The 12,462-nt window shown below is 39.2% G+C and overlaps 1 long non-coding RNA gene across 1 annotated transcript in view; it reads left to right on the top strand.

Moving 5' to 3' along the window:
* Positions 1-12,462, top strand: part of LOC112531766 — a 67,481-nt gene that overhangs the window by 18,018 nt on the left and 37,001 nt on the right. Inside the window, exon 3 of the long non-coding RNA XR_003073760.3 lies at positions 341-459. This is a non-coding gene — a long non-coding RNA (uncharacterized LOC112531766). The remainder of the gene's footprint in view (positions 1-340; positions 460-12,462) is intronic.

A 12,462-nucleotide genomic window follows, 5' to 3' on the forward strand; every position in this document is an offset into this window, starting at 1 on the left:
AAGGCTGAAAGTCAACACACTGAACTTTGATTCGGGGGAGGGGAATACCAAAGTGAGAATTGGAAATGATTCTGGCCAGTTTATAGTGATGAAACTTATGGTGGAAGTAGGTCTTTGATAAAACAGACCATAACCTTTAACCACCCAGACTGTTACGTAAGATCATGCTTCAATAGCATCAAGATCATGTGAAAGATGAGCCGCGAGTCTGAGGATGTATTGTAAATGTTAATCCACTGGTTTTTCTCTTGAATTTCATCCTCCTCAGCCCCCCCCGCCCCAGCCTTGTGTTCCCATAGAAGATACTACATCCTTCATGTTTGCTTTTTCTTGTTGGTAGGTGAGAAACCCGTGAAATCTGTTCTTATTACTCCATTTACTCCATTGATTCAAATGGCAGCACCTGCGGAAGCTTGCTAGTGAGGGGCCTTGCAGATGTCCACTCTGATCATGAAGTTGGTAAGTAAATAATTCTGTCAGACAAATTCTGTATGTTTACTGGCTTTATGAAAAAACAGTGCACTTTGAGATATGTACTTCTTCCCGTTAATAAAAGCAAATAAGCAAATATATACCAATAGGCAGCTTGGCTCTCTGAAGGTTTTTTTTTATTTAAAGGAATTGCTTTCTGTCCCCTCTTTACAGTTCTTCCTGTACGTAACTGCTATCTTGTTCAGGGAAATGTGTGGAACAGTAATGTGACAAATACAAAAAGGTGTTGGTATCAGTATATACAAAGGAACTAGGACAAATGATAGTGACACGTATGTTTATGTATTCATTCAGTGATTGTGTCTCTTAGTTTCCTGTAGTAGTTGTGTATGATAATGCTTCTTCACGCTGCTTTGTTTGCTTGTAGTTTTGGTTCCAACCTTCCACCTCTGCCAGTTGAAGAAATGAACACGTCTGTGTTGCTGCTAACTCATTTCATTTTGCAGTGTTGTCAGAGCGTGTCATGTGATAAGAAGGAGCATTAGCTAGACATGGTAAAGCTGAAGTACATGTTGAAAGCATGTACTTAGCAGCCCTAGAGACTGTCTAAATGTTAAATTCTTGTGTATGATAAGTGATGTACTATTTGCTTTGCTTTTTTTTAAAACTCCAAAGGTTAAAACTAGGATAAGCTTATGTCCGCAAGTCACTTCTTGAAGTATGCTGTGGTTGGTGAGTAGAGGACTGGATAGTGGTGATTACCATTGCAAAACTAGAGCTGTATTTATGGAGAATCTTTTGATGCTACATGTAAAATCTGGAAATTCATCTATCAGAAGACTAGATTAGATATTAGAAATTCTTTGCTGTGAGGGTGGTGAGACACTGGAACAGGTTGCCCAGTGAGGTTTCAGCTGCCCCTCCCTGGAGGCATTCCAGGCCAGGCTATATGGGGCTTTGAGCAATCTGGTCTAGAGGGAGGTGTCCCTGCTTATAGCAGGGGGTTGGAACTAAAGGATCTTACAGGTCCCTTCCAACCCAAAACATTCTATGAGTTCTTGAAGTAAATTTCCTTCCTCCCTCTGGGCTTTTCAGAAACTAAGTAATGTAATAACGGGAGAAAATGCCTTTTCCTAATGTTCACGGCAGCTGGGTAGAAACACAGAATTGTAAACATTACACTCTTTGATTATTCAAATTGCCTTTATTACAAATGCTTGCTTACTGTTCCAGTTAAGAAAATGGGTACTTGCTGGCATTTGTTTATTTTCTAGGAGGTATCATTGTATGTCCTATTGTATGAACAGGAACAAACAGTAGTTGGAGGACTTGAGAGAAATGGTAGCGGTGGACCCCACAGAAAATTGAGCTGAACACGAGCAACCAATTCCTTTATGCACTATTATAGTAGGCATAAGACATGGTTTCCTTTTCTATCAGTTGAGCTTTAGTTGTCAGAGCTAAGCATAACAGAAGACTCATTTAAATTGCTCCACTACTAAAAATCTATTTCTTAAACAGTTATGCAATATGTTGTAGTATTTTTGTCTGTTTTTACAATACGCTTTTTCGTTTGTTTGTGCTCTGAGTTTAGCACAGACACTGGCACCTACATCATTACTGAAAAGGAGTGTAGTGAAGTCTGAAGGTGGCAACTCTTCATTAAAATTCAGAATTGCCATGAAATATACTTTAAAATGCATCTCTGCACATATCGGTATCTGTGTGTATGCGTAATGAACTTCAGAATTCAAATGTGTATCAATCTGGGCCATTTACAGCAGTAGAATGTTTTTACTCTAAGGCTTTTGTCATACAGAAAGTTTGAAGTGTTCCGGAAGAAGAGAGGTAAATTTACATGAGATACCTGTATTATTTAGTGACTGCCAAGTCAGATAACTGCCTCTGATGGCACGGAGTCCGACAGGTTCACATTTTCAATAGCTTTGCTGCCAAAGCCTGCAACAGGATTTCCTGAGAAGTATGTGTTCCTGGTGATGATGCAGATGGAGATGTAAAGAATTCTGTGCTGCCTTACTAAGAATGTATGGGAAAATGTTTATTCTCTTTCGTCAATCTTAACTTGAAAGCCCAAGCTTTTCTTTATCTGTGCAGTGAAAAATTTTCTCATATACCAAATTGCTCAATTATGTTTCTTGTTAGGTGTGAGAGGAAAAAGAGAGGTTATTTGTCTGTGTAAGCATACTCTGAGAAAGTGAACAGTCTCTTGTTTGTTCCGTTCACATAACACCACTGCCTGAGAACCACAACCCTGTATATAGAAAACCCACAAATATTTACGGCGCTGCATTTTTAAACTGGTATGGTATATTTACTACATCTGAGAGTTATATTTAGTCTACTTTGTTTCTTGTTTAATCTGACATCTCTGTAGTCCCACTTCTGTGGTGGAAAATGATGGGCATTCCTGCAAGGCATCTTCATTTCATATAAGACACTTAAATGTGTGGGCAGATTCACCCCCATAGGGTTACTTACTGCCTGCTTGTAGTTAACTTTACAGAGGAAACGTAGTTGGTTAACATTATTTAGGATGAACCCTACTGTAGATGATTTTGATTCCTATCTCATAACGCTGTTAGTAGCTTTTGCCAAAGTAGGTGTCTTCTATGTTGGGTGGGAGGAGAAGTATGGGAGACGCTTAAATTCAAAGCATCTTACCTTACAAACTCATAAATTGTGAAATCTGCTTGATGTTAGGTAACAAATGCTGAGACTAACGCCAGTGTCTCAGTCTGGATTCTCTTAGAATCTGTATACAGTGGTGTTCTTGTTGGACTTAATGCAGGGGGAATGCCTGAACCCAAGGTTTAGATCCTAGATTTGGTATTTGCCTGGTCTAAAAGATCAGAGGTTTTGATTAGGACCAAACAATAGTTGTTCCGACTCCGGGCAGGATTTAAGCTCATAGGAAGTATGTAACAGGTCTCACATTTCAACATAGAATGAGTTCTTAACGTTTTGTATGGTATGGTTAATTTTTTTATTTTGAGAATTGCCCCTTTTTTTTATTAGGCAAAATTGATAGAATGAGGTTACTTCTCTGTACTAACTGTGTAACTAGCAATGGCACTAGAGAGAATGGCCTCAAGTTGTGCCAAGGGAGGTTCAAGTTGTATATTAGGAAAAAATTTACTGTCTGAAAGGGTGATCAGGTGCTGGAATGTGCTGCCCAGAGAGTGGTGGAGTCATCGTCCTTGGAGGTGTTCAGGAGACGCTTACGTGTTGTACCAAAGAAAATGGGTTAGTGGGAAAACACTAGTGGTAGGTGGACGGTTTGGCTGGATAATCTTGATGGTCTTTTCCAACCTTGATGATTGTTACAACGGTGAGGTCAGAACTATATATTCCAGCTGGTCTGCAGTGTTCATTGTGTTGAGCTGCAATTATGTGCGGATAAACAAGCATGTGCACAGGTGAGCATCTTTGCTGTGTGTAGTTGTGTACTGGAGCAGTTGTATTTTAACTATGTAAATGCATGCATATCCTGTAAAGGCAAAAACGCAAATTGGGAGACTGTGCTTGTAGGAGGCTGCATTTTTAATGTCTGTTGAGAGGTTTTAATTCCAAGGAATGGCTATATCTGCAGGTAACTAACTGAAACTAAAATAGAAATCTTGCTGGAAAAAGTGGTGCAAACTCCACTCGCTTATTCTGGTGGTAGACATAAGATCTGGTGAGAGGTATCATACCTTATTTTATGTGAAAGTATTTTAAGTCTAGAAACTCTCACTTGGGAAGAGAGCATGCTATAATTGAGATTACTGGGCTAGGAGTCAGGAGAGCTACGTACTGATCTTGCTGCGTTACTGGACAGAGTGTTGCAGTCTTGTTAGTGATTAGTCATCCTCTCACCTACTGTTGGGCAGTTTTGGAAGCTGGAGACTGGCTGCTTGTTTGTGCAGTGCTTACTTCTGGTACTAATGACTGATAGACTTTCTTAAAGAATTCAGAAGACAAGTTTGGATCTTCTCACATACACTAACGGTGTACTGGTACATTTGGCTGTAGATTTTGCTGCTATTCTTCCCCTGACAACTTATCTGAAAACTCATTAAGAAATATCACCCGTGTTCAAGAACCTCATTAACCACTTCCCAGCTCACCTTTACACTCAAATCACTTCTTGTGGAACATTAGGTTAAATAAACTTCCAAGAGAGCATCCTGGCAAATAAAGAAGCTGCTGGTATTGTCAGACTTATGTGCTGAAAGTCAAGGGTCATCTGGAAGAAGAGCAGAGAATGGTCCTTACGTGGCAATTAGAAGCACTGGTAAACATACTCAAATCAGATAGTTAAGATGGTTGTCCCAACAATCTGTGTGCGCGTTATGGTACAGGTTGTAACTCCAACTAAGGAGCGTGGAGATTTGTGTTGTGCAGAGGGTAAACATGTTGGTTTTTCATTCTGGTTCCATCTTCCAGATATATTCTGCTTAATTACAAGTGATTAGTTTGATGCTTGAAGGCACAGTCTCTTGAAATTTACCAAAGCTGACATTGAACCTATAGGTGGTTTCTGTGCTAAAGCTTCTCATTTTCAATATTTCTCTGTATAAAACAGTAAACTATTCAAGAAAATCCACTGATGCAGTGACACTCATAATGAGATAAAAAATCATTAGATTGTTTACTGGCTTTTTCTTAAACAAAATGTATCTGCTGTAATCTGGCCCACGTCAAAGCCGTATTTCATCACTGAATTTTCTAGTCAAGCTTAACCAAATTCAGACAGCTGAAAATTTGCTCACTTCAAGGAAGATCAGCTTGGAGGAAAGAAGTATTTGCTAACTTTAGGCTGGTAGAGGACTGATTTTTATTCTGATCTTCTTTGGCTCTCACGGTTTTGTGGTGTCTGTCATTAGTTATGAATGCTGCTCAGGAAATGTAACTTGCTAAAAATAATGATACTCAGTAAGAAGTTGCAGTGTTAGAAGCAAACAATGACCAAATTGTGCTTACCACGTTCTCTTAAACACAATTATCAAGAATCCACTGGTTCAACAAGATAAATTTCTCTTTGCAGAAGTTTCATCTTCCTTAATTTGAAGGATAATGTAAGTAAAAGGAGATATGTGGAGAGTAGCTTTTTACGAATAGTAGAAGGTATCTTAAAGAATTGAAGAGAATGTTTATATTTATTTTTAATTTTATTTTTTTCTGAAAGGATGATGCTTCTTTCCCTGTTAGAAACTCATACGCATCACAGACCACACCTTCCTGTTGTACAGTCAGAGCAGGAAAGGTTGGAAACATGTACCAGATTGATTCCTCTTCATATAGGTGTGTAACAGTTGAGCATTGCAGATGAGGCCATGCATAATTACTAACAAGAAACAATCTTTTTACATTTTATAAGTCAGTCAAAATGCTGCAGTATTCTAATGGTTCTTTAAATTGCTTGAATGGGAAGTACTCATTTTAACAACAGCTGTGCTTTATTCAAGTATTCCAGCAGCTTTTCACTAACTTTGCTTTGGGGAAATATTTTGATCCTTGCTGATGTTAAACCCAGAGGACGTTGATTTTGCATGTTCATTGTTTAATAGCATTTAGTAGCAGCAAAAGATATGAACTGCAGAAAGGATGTGGATGTGTGGAATTCAATTAACTGAACTGGAATTCGGCCAAAATTCAGATCTATGGTCCCAATCTTGCAAAAAGCACAAGGGGACTTCTAATAGTTGTTAAGTGGACCGAGCTTTACTTTTAATGTCACCTTGACAATTGTGGTGTAAGCCATTTAATGCCTACTTTTTTTTTTTTTAGGGAATTTTTGTCAGTAATGTTGTGAAGGGTGGTCTATACCACTTACCAAATTACTAGAGATTACTTTTGACAGTGTTCTGTCTGTTTTTTGTTTCATTCATGTAAGTACTAAGCTCAACACTAGCATTTGAAAACAGGCAGGAGTACAGCTTGGAGCAGCAGAGCTGCAGGCAAAGCATGGTGCAGTTGTGTGCTCACTGGAATTTTTAATGTGCTGATTTTTTTTCCCCCCACTGTTGTTTGTGCAGATTGTGCAGCAGGCTAAATAAATCAATTAAGAATTGATTATGAATGTAAAACAAGTGCTTTATTTCTTATTTTCTAATATATTTATTAGCCGATTGTAAGTTTGCAGAAATATTCAGCGTTCATGTATTGAAAAGAGTGACTGCTGAGAGCAGTTCTTGTACATACAAGGTATGATTTATAGAGCCAAATCTGGTCTTTACAGTATATCCAGGCACTGCAATTATTCTGTTGTAAAGTGAAGTATTTTAATATGTCTCAGTGTTTTTAAGTAAGAATGCGACGTGGTCCATCAGAAATCCTTCTCTGCACTATAGGAAGTGGTACAGTGGTACAGAAAGTGGTAGTCCTAATGTTTCTCATTGTTTCTCATTTGCAGTATAAGGCATCTTGGAATCCTAACCACATCCACACACCCTGATCTTTCAGGAATAGCTATTATGGAAGACTGATGTGTCTATCCTATAAAACTATCATTTACTAATATTAAATATTTTTAATCAGTAAACTGTTGCTAGTTCAATTGTCACATATATTACAAATTTTCTTAGTCATCTTCCGGTTCCAAGCACAGTTTTTCTAGGAATATCAAAATATGCCTTGTTTTTTTTTTTCCTGTGTAAACTGATAAATGTAAGCAATATATGTCCGTTCTTGAGTGTGAATGTATGTGATTACAAGGAGAAACTGAGGAATGTTTTCTGTGCAACTGCTATAAAGCTGTTAGATGAAATATTTTCTTTCTTTTTAACAAATTGCCCCTTGCATTCCCTTTCCTTCTATTTCCCATGTCTGTCAGGAAAGACTTTTCATAGAGCACTTGTTCCAGAGAGTGCGGTCTCAGCATAGGTTAGGGATTGTAACAGAGTTGACAAAGGACTCTTTGTCTTGTTACGTTGAGCTGAAAGTTCTGCTGCTATAAATAATGCATATTTTAATTGGAAACTGCACAGGGGAATATCTGTCTCTACAGACTTGCTGGTATTAGTGTAATCCATTAGGGGCAGATTCTGTTTATGTGCTGAGCATTCAACTAATTCCCCAAATTTGTGGTGGATTGTTTTTTATTAGTACTACCTGTGCTGGAATTCTTTTATATAAATCAAGACAAATGTCCTATTTAGCTAACCAGCTGGGAGTTTCTGTCGCCATATATTATGAGAGTTGCCTAAAACACTTTGCTAGGCAATTACAAGACTGGGTTCCTGCTGATATCAGAAGTTCCATTTTCCTTGATCAAGTATTAATAGGATCATGCACTGTACCTAATGAAAATACATATAACTATTAGTAGGGGATGAGTTATACAACAGATAATAAACATACTCATTTCTTGCTGGATTTCCCTGGGATTAATCACTCTGTCTGATGTTGGCCACAGGTTTAGGCTTGCATGTACAATTACTCGTACATGGCTAGAACACGAAGCTGAAACACTAATGGCATCTCAGAGGAATTAACACAACTTTTTGTACCATTTTAATTAAATTGATTTTAAAGCCACACCTTAGGGCCTATTTTAAACAACGTTCTATCAACTTTGGTGAAGATGTTTTACCACCTAAGTGGTACATAAATGTGTGAATGCAAGCCCATGTGAAGGCTATTAGATGGCTTTGGGCTAGAATGATTTGTTTCAATTTGGGTCTTTTCTATGTCCATGTTTTTGCCAATCTTATCATAGAATCCTTAGAGTTGGAAGGGACTCTCAAGGCCATGTAGTCCAACTCCCCTGCAGTGAACAGGGATATCCACAAATAGATCAGGTTGCCCAGGGCCTGTCCAGCCTTGCCTTGAAAGTCTACAGAGATGGGGCATCAACCATGTCACTAGGCAACCTGTCCCAGAGCCTCACCGCTTTCACTGTAGAAGACTTTTTTTCCTTATATCTAACCTAAATCTACCCTCCTTGAGCTTGAAGCCGTTTCTTCTTATTCTATTGCCACAGACACTGCTAAAGAGTCTGTCCCCCTTTTTTCCTGTATCTCCCCTTTAGATATGGAAGGGCTGCTTGTTTTTAATTTATTTAATGGTGCCAAGAAGAATTTAGTATTCTTGTTTGTTTTGTATTTCATGTATATGTGTATTAGAACAGTGGGTGATACTTCCTTCTCCCTCTCCAATTTGCCTATCTGTAGAAAACCACAGATTAGTGTGGTCCGTGTTATCACTTGACTGCCAATGTTATTTTATTACTGTCCAGTTTGGGCAGTCCCAATCTCCTGCTGTTTGTAGACAAGCCTGTGAAAAACAAAGTGACGTGGTGTCCTTCCAAAAGTGACTGCAGGTTGAATCCAGAAAATGTTGTAGGAGCACCAGACCCCAAGCTTTGAGTATCTAGAGCAACCTGACGTCTTGGCATACTGAACTACAGGTGAGTGTCTCAGAGTCCAGTCCAGAAGATATCGATGTTGTGAGCAGGAAGCCTTCAGTTAAGGGGCAAGGCTGAATGTAGAATTGAGTTTTGCCCTTAATCTTGAGATTTACATGCTTCCCTCTGGTCAGAGTTCGCTTCTCATAGAACTGTTTGAGTTGGAAGGGACTTTTAATGGCCATCTAGTCCAACTCCCCTGCAATGAACAGGGACACCTGCAGCTACATCAGGTTGCTCAGAGCCCTGTCCAATCTGACCTTGAATGTCTCCAGGAATGAAGCATCCACCACCTCTCTGGGCAACCTGTCCCAGTCTACCCCTTTGTTTGATGGCTAGAGTTTGCTCTTACTGGAAAAAGTAATAACTTATACAATATCTGAACGTTAGTATCTATGGCAGTTTGAATCACTTTTTTTGTGTGGAAGGACAGAGTTTCATATTGTGTTTCCTATGAGAATACGAAAGATGAAAGCCTTTTGGAAATGGGTCTAATTAAGTGCTCCTGTGAAAGTATTATTTATGCATGAAACATGAGGGTTTTAATTTCTATTCCAGAGGATATTTAGATCTTTTATATTGAATGGAATGGGAATTAGTTCTCATAATTATGTTGTGTAGACATTTTCTTCTTTTCCTACTGACTAACAATTATTGAGTTAGTCTGTTTGAAGCAGTGGCTTCAGATATTCCTCCAGTTTTATGGTCAGGGCCCTTTCTTTAGGAGTGATGAGAATATCTGGCAGAACAGACTTTTTACTTTTTCCTTCACTGAAGACTGCAAAGCAAGCTAAGGGCAGAAGTTAGACAGGGGATCGCAGAATCAGTCTGGTTGAGGTTGAAAGGGACTTCTGGAGGTCATCTTCTCTGGTTCCTCTGCTTAGGTAAGCCCACCTAGAGCCAGTTGCCCAGCCCTTGTCCAGGCAGCTTTGAAATATTTCTAATGACGGAGACTCCACTCTAGGCAATCTGTTTACATTATCTGTCAGCACTTCAAAATATAAGTGTCCTTTTTTAGGACAGAAGTAACAATAGAGAAGAAAGTTAACTTTCCTCCCCAAGACGATCCTTCTTGAAAACAAATTCAAGGTAGCTAATAAAACTATATAAAAAGGAAGGAGAAATCTGACTTTTATGGAATTACTGAAGCCTTATTTTTGTTAGTGTTGGAAGACCAGTAGTTAAAGCATTAGCTCTGCTCTGCAAGGTAATGCATTGTGTTGGTACGTTATTCTTTTCATGATTGTACCCAAGGAGGATTTAGAGATGCATATGATGTACGTTTGTGAATTGCATTGCTCAAAAGCATCTTAGATAATTCTTCAAATTTATTGAAAATCTAAACTGTATGTTTTTAACTTAAAATTCTTTTGAGTGATCGTTCTGTGTATGACAGTAAAAGGCAAACAGAAATAAATTGTCTACAAATACAGCAGCAGTGTATGTAAAAAGTATTCCCCAAAACCATGTATGGATTATTTTTTCCCCATGTATGGTGTATTGATTATTTTCACAATAAACAGCTGCCTGTAGAGCCTCAGGTACAGAAGGTATGCAATGAGGTGACACACAGATGAACCAACAGATGAGGGGTAGGCAAAAGCTCCACGCTGTAAACTGATGTTCAGCATTGTTTGGGTCATTGCCTTGAAAGCTCCACACCCGCTGAGTAATACCCAGTGAGCAGTGACAAGACACCATAGCCCAGGGAAGCTCTCTATGTTCCTATCCAGGCATATTCAGAGGTATGCCCGTAACCTCTTGCTGAGAGTGCTGACTGCATCTAATCCTTGTTGACTTGCTCTGCTCTGAATTGTACTGGTTATCTGCTGGTAAGAGCTGAAGAATTTTGCTCTTTATAGGTGGGGCTCAGAGCCTTGTCTGTTCAAGCCTTGCAGGAGAACAGAGCGCGTTGCTGTAATTATTAGTAATTTTTATCCTCAGGGAAAGAAATCTGTAGCTTTCCTCTTCTGCGTCATGGGGAATACTTTCACTAGAATTTTATTGCTTCCTGCTAGTGTGGGTCAACAAGAGGTTGGGGCTGCTTGTCCTGTATGCTTCCCCACTAGCTCTGCCTCTGGAGGTGTGTGTGTGTGTGTGTGTGAGTAACTGTCCAGAATGAGATTGCTCAGGGGACTGATATGGACTCACTTGCTTTGAGACAATCTCTTTTGGCTTCCTTGTATTCTAGGAGTGGGTGTGTCCAATGTTAGTGTTACAGGATTAGAAAATGCCATGCAATGGTAAATAGCTGTGTTACCATTGTTGCTATTCTTTGTTCATACACAGATACAAGGAAATGGCAACTTAGTATAAGCATTTTACATACTCAGGAAACACCACTTCCTCAGCGTTAGTATGACTGTGTCAAGGTGTCTGTTGTCTGACTTTGGAAATGATGTCTTGATGATTGGAATGCCTTTTCTTCATGAGCCAACCGCGTATGGTGATGCAGCATCTTCATTCTTACATCAATTTTAATTCCTGTTTCCTTAACAGCAAGTAAGCAATGCAGCACACCTTTCACAGGATGCAATTAAAGCTGTATTAGTCACAGCTCAAGGAACAGGCAGATACAGGTCATTTAATAGAATGTCTCCTAATTAAGTAGACAAATATGTCCTGTTGACTTGAGACTTTTTTTCATCCCCAAATACTTGCTTCTTAGTGGATGAGCACTGCATTGTCTTCATTCTGTTGTGTTTTCCTTCTGGTAGATAACAGATACGTTAAAATGCTGGTATCAGACATGTTACTAAGATTGAAGCCATGTGCTGTGTCTGCTGGCATTTTACTCCCCACTCTTCAGACTGTGCTGGTCACCACCAAAATCTCCCTAACCTGATCTGGTATCAACTCCCTTGGAGCCAGGTGTGTAATCCATCTTTACAAACTTTAGCAGCTGGAGAAGTTGTGCTTTGTCTCAAATTAGGCACTTGGATTTGTTCTAGAGCCACTGGAGATGGTAGTTAATTTCTGGGTGTAATTAAACCTGTCTTGATAGGAGCATAAGGGGGGGAGAGGTGGTTGCTTCCTAGATGTGGCCACAGATGGGTTCTCTGCTCCCTGCAAACCTTATGCTGTGAAAGCATCTACCAAGGAACCTTTTTCCAGCTTAGATTTTCTGTCAAATGTTACCAGTAATCAGACTGCTTATTAAAACTTTTTGGGATCTCTGTTAATTGCAGTCCATGCAGCCTAATGCTGAATGTGGAATTCAGATGAATAAGAAAAGCAATATTGTCCATCTTGTTTTTTTTCTGCTTAGAGAGTTCCTCAGACTAAGATTCATGCAAGATGCCTACTATATAACAGGTTTGAAGAAAAAGTAATGCACTCTTATTTAGTTTCTAAGGCCAGAATAGGCCATCATATTGACACCAGGATACAGGCTGCATTTTAGATCAGTAGCCATAGCATGATGTTGCCTTCATCATATTCTCTTACGCAAAACTAAAGAAGCCTTACTTCAAAGTGTTTGTGTGTGCATCTTACCTCCTCACTTGTGGCTTCTTTGGGTGGCCAATGCTGTAGCCATTTCCTCTATGGGGAATGTGAGATCTCTTCTGTTTTCACAAACCATTCAATGACTTAGTATTCTAGACCCCCCCCTTACCTTTCTG

The sequence above is a fragment of the Gallus gallus genome, chromosome 2 (genome assembly GCF_016699485.2).
Source record: "Gallus gallus isolate bGalGal1 chromosome 2, bGalGal1.mat.broiler.GRCg7b, whole genome shotgun sequence".
Lineage (NCBI taxonomy): Eukaryota > Metazoa > Chordata > Aves > Galliformes > Phasianidae > Gallus > Gallus gallus.